Source organism: Melanerpes formicivorus, unplaced genomic scaffold, assembly GCF_026170545.1.
Source record: "Melanerpes formicivorus ecotype bairdi unplaced genomic scaffold, bMelFor1.0.p_v2 SCAF_46, whole genome shotgun sequence".
NCBI classification, from domain to species: domain Eukaryota; kingdom Metazoa; phylum Chordata; class Aves; order Piciformes; family Picidae; genus Melanerpes; species Melanerpes formicivorus.
In genome coordinates this window covers 1,623,379-1,629,378 of record NW_027142398.1, presented here as the reverse complement: position 1 = coordinate 1,629,378, position 6,000 = coordinate 1,623,379, and positions in this window count along the sequence as shown.

Genomic DNA, 6,000 nt, shown 5'->3' with positions numbered 1-6,000 from the left:
GAGATGTGGTGACACTGGAAGAACCACACCAAGGACTTGTCTTAGGAACTGCAAGGTATTCCTCATGCTCATTTTGCATCAAACCTCAATGGAAACCCCCTGTGGGTACTGGCAGGACACCTGGTGGGGCAGCAGAAGAGACCAAGCCCCAGCAGAGCCACTGTTGATGATCTGCTGCCATCCCACTGGGGCTGAAGCTGTTGCATGCCTGAAGATCCCAGCTGGAGCAACAGGGAGGCCACAGAGGGGATGTCCATGGCTCCTGGCCAGCCTGGAAGGCAGGCTCCAAGCTCAGGATCGGTGTTCAGGGGCTGGAGCCTGCTCTGAGCTGCCTCTTTGTTTGCTGCAAAGAGATGGAGGGCACAGAGCAGAGCAAAGGAGCTGCTGGCAGGGCTGGGGAGCCCTGGCACTCTGCAGGTGGTGACAGGAGCCATCAGTGGGAGCCTGTCAGTGTGGTATGTGGCACCTCACCACAGCACAGGGTGCAGGCAGTAAAAGCAGAGATTGCATGGGCTGATATCTCTGTGGTTTCTGTAGCTCTGGAAACACAAGTGGAGTTCTGTGTTATTAAGGTAACTGGCACCAGGAGCTTGGTGCACACTCTGGCATCTCAGAGGAGCTGGCAGTTCTGGGGGGGAATCTCTCCCTGTTTTGAGGAGCTGAGAGATCTCCTGGCAGATAAAGCTTCTCACCTCCAGCATGCTGGAGAAAACAGCCCTGGGAGCAGCTTCATTCCAGCCCTCCCCAAGGCAGACACCACAGCAGTGACTTGCTCCTGCTGGATGGCCGAGGCAGGGCTCACTCCAGTGTCCACCCACCTGGCTTTTGTAGGAAGCCAAGCAAGTTGGTGCCCCAAAACCCAGCTGCTTGCCCCCAGGCTGCTCTGGTTATTGCTGTGGGGTCACTGGGCTCAGCTGCTTGGCACAGAACTCCAGTCCCTGAGACCTTCATCTTCATCACTGCCAGTCCTACACCTCTACCACCATGCTCGCATTCAGGAGTTTGTCACACCCAAGTGGGCATGCCTTTGGAAAGCAAGAGGTTTGGGTGGCAAACAGAAGAGGTTTGGGTGGCAAAGAGGAAGAAGCTAAAGCCCTATGTGGCTGTGTTTGATTTTGAAGGCTTAAGGGTGGAAGGAAAAGATCTCAAAGCTGTTGCATGTTCCCACGGGGAGAGGAGCTGCTGCTTTGTACAGCTGGTCACCAAGTGGTGCCAGCCATAAAGATGTCCTGAGGTAAAGCCTCTCTCTTCTCTCTTCAAACACTGCTGCTTTGGTGGAGTTCAGAGTCACTGCACAACTCCTTGTGGTATGGAAGCTGCCACCAAAGGCTGCTTTTAGGAAACACTCCATTTCCCACCTTCTGGGCTCACTTAGTGGCTTTGCAAATCCAAGCACAGGTGACTGGTGAAGGGAATGGGGATGGTGTAGCTGCACCCCTTGTGAAGAGGATGCAGGATGGGGGGCAGGGACAGGGACACACACGACACTGTGGGATGAAGACGACCCAATAGCCACTGCCCCAGAGCCACAACAAGGAGAAGGAGGGCTCAGGATGAGGAGGACACAGTGGGATGAAGAGGACCCAATAGCCACTGCCCCAGAGCCACAACAATGAGAAGGAGGGCTCAGGATGAGGAGGACACAGTGGGATGAAGAGGACCCAGCAGTCACTGCCCCAGAGCTACAGTAAAGAGAAGGAGGACTCAGGATGAGGAGGACACTGTGGGATGAAGAGGACCCAGCAGTCACTGCCCCAGAGCCACAACAAGGAGAAGGAGGACTCAGGATGAGGAGGACACTGTGGGATGAAGAGGACCCAATAGCCACTGCCTCAGAGCCACAACAATGAGAAGGAGGGCTCAGGATGAGGAGGACACAGTGGGATGAAGAGGACCCAATAGCCACTGCCTCAGAGCCACAACAATGAGAAGGAGGACTCAGGATGAGGAGGACACTGTGGGATGAAGAGGACCCAATAGCCACTGCCCCAGAGCCACAACAATGAGAAGGAGGACTCAGGATGGGGAGGACACAGTGGGATGAAGAGGACATAACAACCACTGCCCCAGAGGCACAGCAAAGAGGCCCCAGATGCATCTGCTGGACTCTGCATGTGTCTGCAGCACAGTTTGCTGCAGGGAGCCAGCCCTCAGGCACAGACAGTCCCTTTAATGCTGAAACAAGCAGCAACACATAATAATCACGAATTAAAATCCCTGCAGTACCAAGAGCTCTTCTGCTGCTGGTGCTGAGTCCTGGGAGGGAGCTGCTGCAGCTCCGGTGCTGCAGTCTGCGCCGGCTGCCCTGCTTCTGCAAACCCATCTGCTCTGCTTCTCACATCAGATGCAAGTGTTTCCTCTTTGCTCATTTCTCTGGCTAAACACTGCCTGGGAGCTGAGCTCTTGGAAACCCATCTGCTCTTATTTATACAAACACTCTGCTTTTCGAAGGGCAACAGAGGAAAAGCGATGAAAACCAAAGAACCCCCTCCCCCCCCCAAACGTTTCTGAGACGGAGCTGGGCTTGTGCCACACGTGGCTGCATCACCAGCATCAAACCAACCCAGTTACATGGCTTGGTTACCCAGCTTTTGAAGAGTTCACCACCTTCCCCCGTGCTTAGCTGCAGAAAGGCAGAGCAGGCTCTGCTGCTGCAGGTGTCCAGGTCCCATGGGACGACTCTGCCCAGCCCTGGTTCTCCTGCCCATGCCTCTGAGGGCTGGAGAAACATGGACAAGACAGCCAGCCCTTACTCAGGCAAAGTTTCCAGTCAACTGAGTCATGACTGGAGTGGAAGTGACTCATGATCTGGTGAGGAGGCAACAGCTGATCCCAGAGATGAATTCATGGTTGTGTTGCCGGTTGGACGGTGACTGGGATACCCAAAAGGACCTGGGACCACTGTGCTTGGGAGGGAGACATCTCCTCCTCAGGACAGGCTGTGAGGAGATACAAGTGCCTCCTGCTCCCTCTTTCTCAGTGTTTGCTTCACCATTAATGCACAGTAACAGCCTTTCTGCAGGAAAATTCCTTCCCTTCCAGGAGCACAAAGCACAAAGCCAGCATCGCCTTGTGCTCAGGAAGCAATCTGAACACCACAGTGTCAGCTGAGACTAAGGGTTAGCCTGATCCTAATTACAGGGGAGAAAACAAAAAGGGCCTCTCCTGGCTGGAGAAGAGCTCCCACCAACACCTGAAAACAGGAGAAAGAGGTTTTGTGATTCTGCTGCTGGAGGCTGCCACAGGGTCTCCAAGGCTGTGGGATGAGGAAGCTCACTTAGGATAGCAGAGCAGCACTAATTGGAAGCACGAATCTCTTCTCCAGGTGAGCTCATCACTGTCTCACTGATGTCTTTGTAAACCCTGTCCTGAAGCCTTGGGTTTGGCTGCTGCTGGCTGGCTGGTGCTGCTGGCCTGGGGCTTGGCTGAGGGCAGAAGACAGGCTGAGGACTCATGGTTCCTGCAGTGTCCCATGCCTGGGAGCTGAAGAATAGGCTGAGGACTCATGGTTCCTGCAGTGTCCCATGCCTGGGAGCTGAAGAATAGGCTGAGGACTCATGGTTCCTGCAGTGTCCCATGCCTGGGAGCTGGAGAACAGGCTGAGGACTCATGCTTCCTGCAGTGTCCCATGCCTGGGAGCTGAAGAACAGGCTGAGGACTCATGGTTCCTGCTATGCCCCATCCCTGGGTGCTGCCAATCACCAGGACTGACCCTGGAAGCCACTAGCTGTCAATTGGGAGAAAATTTGAACTGGTAATGAAACCTCACAGATGTCCAGGGGTTTCCAGCAGCTTGTAGACAAGTCACTGGATTGCTGCTGTTACCTGCTAATCAAACATTAGCCCCTGGCTATGCTGCAGTCCTGCTGTGACCACAGTTAAACAAAACCAGGGTTTGAAACCCCTGGAAGGAAACCTGGGAGCAAGCAGTTGGTGACTTAGACTTTCTCCCATTTCAATATCTATGACATTTAATCTCAAGGAAATGTTTGCCTCCTCGTGTGTGGTTGCCAGCACACCTCCAAAGTCAAAGGCATGCCTCTGACTTCCTCTAGTACTTCAGACATTAACATTTCATTCTTATGTTCTTTTTCTCATGCTTCCTGCCCTTTCCTCGTACTGCTGGGGTTTTGCAAAGTGGGAGTAGAAAAAGGGACACATTCCCTGCCCTAGAAATGGGTGAAACCAGCTGGCAGCTGCCTGTGGAGGATGAGGTTTGGTATCTGGGTGTTGCTCTGAGGCAACTCCTAGTCATGTGGGGTGAGTGAGTGCTTGGCTCCGAGGTGCTGTGGGGAGAAGGTAGGTAAGAGCAGGAGATGCGTGGCTGGAGCTGCCTTTGAGCAGTGAGCACAGTTTGTGTCACCTGAAAGAATAACATTGCTCATTTTGAACTCTGCTGCCCCAGCCTTTCCTGCTTGAGGGGGTGCCTCCCTGCTCCTTGGAACACAGGAAGTTCCACCTCCATGTGAGGAGAACCTTCTTTGCTGTGAAGGTGCTGGAGCCAGCTGCCCAGAGAGGTCATGGAGTCTCCTTCCCTGGAGACTTCCAGGACTCACCTGGATGTGTTCCTGGGTGACCCTCCTCTGGCAGGGGGGTTGGACTCAATGATCTTCAGAGGTCCCTTCCAACCCCTTCCACTCTGTGATTGCTGGGTGGGGGTCTGGGAGCTTATCTTGACTTTGTGTCCTGCAAATCCAACAGCCTTGGTCAAGCCACTCTGTGAGCTGTGCATGGGACGAGTGTGGCTCACGGCAAAGCCAGGCCAGGCTCTCCCTCGGGGAAGCCGCTAGCCCTTTTGTGGAGCTCTGCCTTGGGCCCTGCCAGCCCTCCCCAGCTCCCACACCTCCCAGCTCATCTGCCTAATGACCTGGTAGCTTCACCCAGCCAGACAGTGGGCACGTTAAAAATAGGTCTGCTGCAGCTGAGGAGTCTGTGTGGTCCTGCCTGTCTGCTCTGGAACAGGCTCCTGGCTCTGGAGCTCACCTGCCTCCACAGATCTTGTCAGCTGCTGGCGTGCGTGAAACCATCCTTTACGGTCTGATTCCTGGCAAGGACACTGCACCCTCTGGAGCACTCCATCGGGGTGCTGCAGGGCTGGGAGAGGAGCTGAGGCTGTGCTCAGTGACCCCTGTGTCCACGTTATCAGCCCAAGGAGTTGCTGCCAGCCGTGGCAGCGATGTGGGCACGCTGTTAATAACGTAATTAAGTCATTATCCCTAATGACACGCTGCAATCTCATCTGTAAAGAAAATATTATGTTTGCACTTCAAAAGCTCATGTTGAGCTCTGGGTAATGAGCATTCCCCCCTCCCCTCCTCCCCCCCCCTTGATTCTTCCACGATTATAGCTGATAAAAGCCTATTATTGTAGATTTAGAGAGGACCAATGCCTGCTCTTGTGCAGTTTAGATTCAGACAATCAGGACACAGTCAGCACCTTTCACTTCCAGCAGCCAGAGCAATAGGGCTGCTGTGTTATTAGCCTGTCCATGTGTTATTAGCCTGTCCAGGGTCAAATACCCTTCCATTTCACTTTATTGTTGATGTGTTCCCAAGCTGATTCCTGCTCTCGAGCCCTGTGAGTCCATCAGCCAGGAATCCAAGCTCATTATGTGATCACAAAGTGTTTCTGGGTTTCATTAAATTAGCAAATGGGCACCAGGTAGATATTTACAGCAGCTGAACTTGGGATTATTTATCCAATTGGACAAGGAATAATAATAATAATTAAAAAGGGGAAAAAAAGGTCCTGAGGGGTTAGGATTTGCTTTCATTTTATCTCAGTACAACCACTGCAACTGGGCTGCAGAAGCAGGCATGGAACTGCCATCATGGTGCTGGGGACAGCAGTGCTCAGGATGTCCCTGCTGCCCCAACACACACACACACACACACACACACACACATGCTGGTGTAATCTAACAATGTCCATGGATTTCATCGAATCACAAAATGGATTAGGTTGGAAGGGACCTCAGAGATCATCCACTCCAACCTCCCT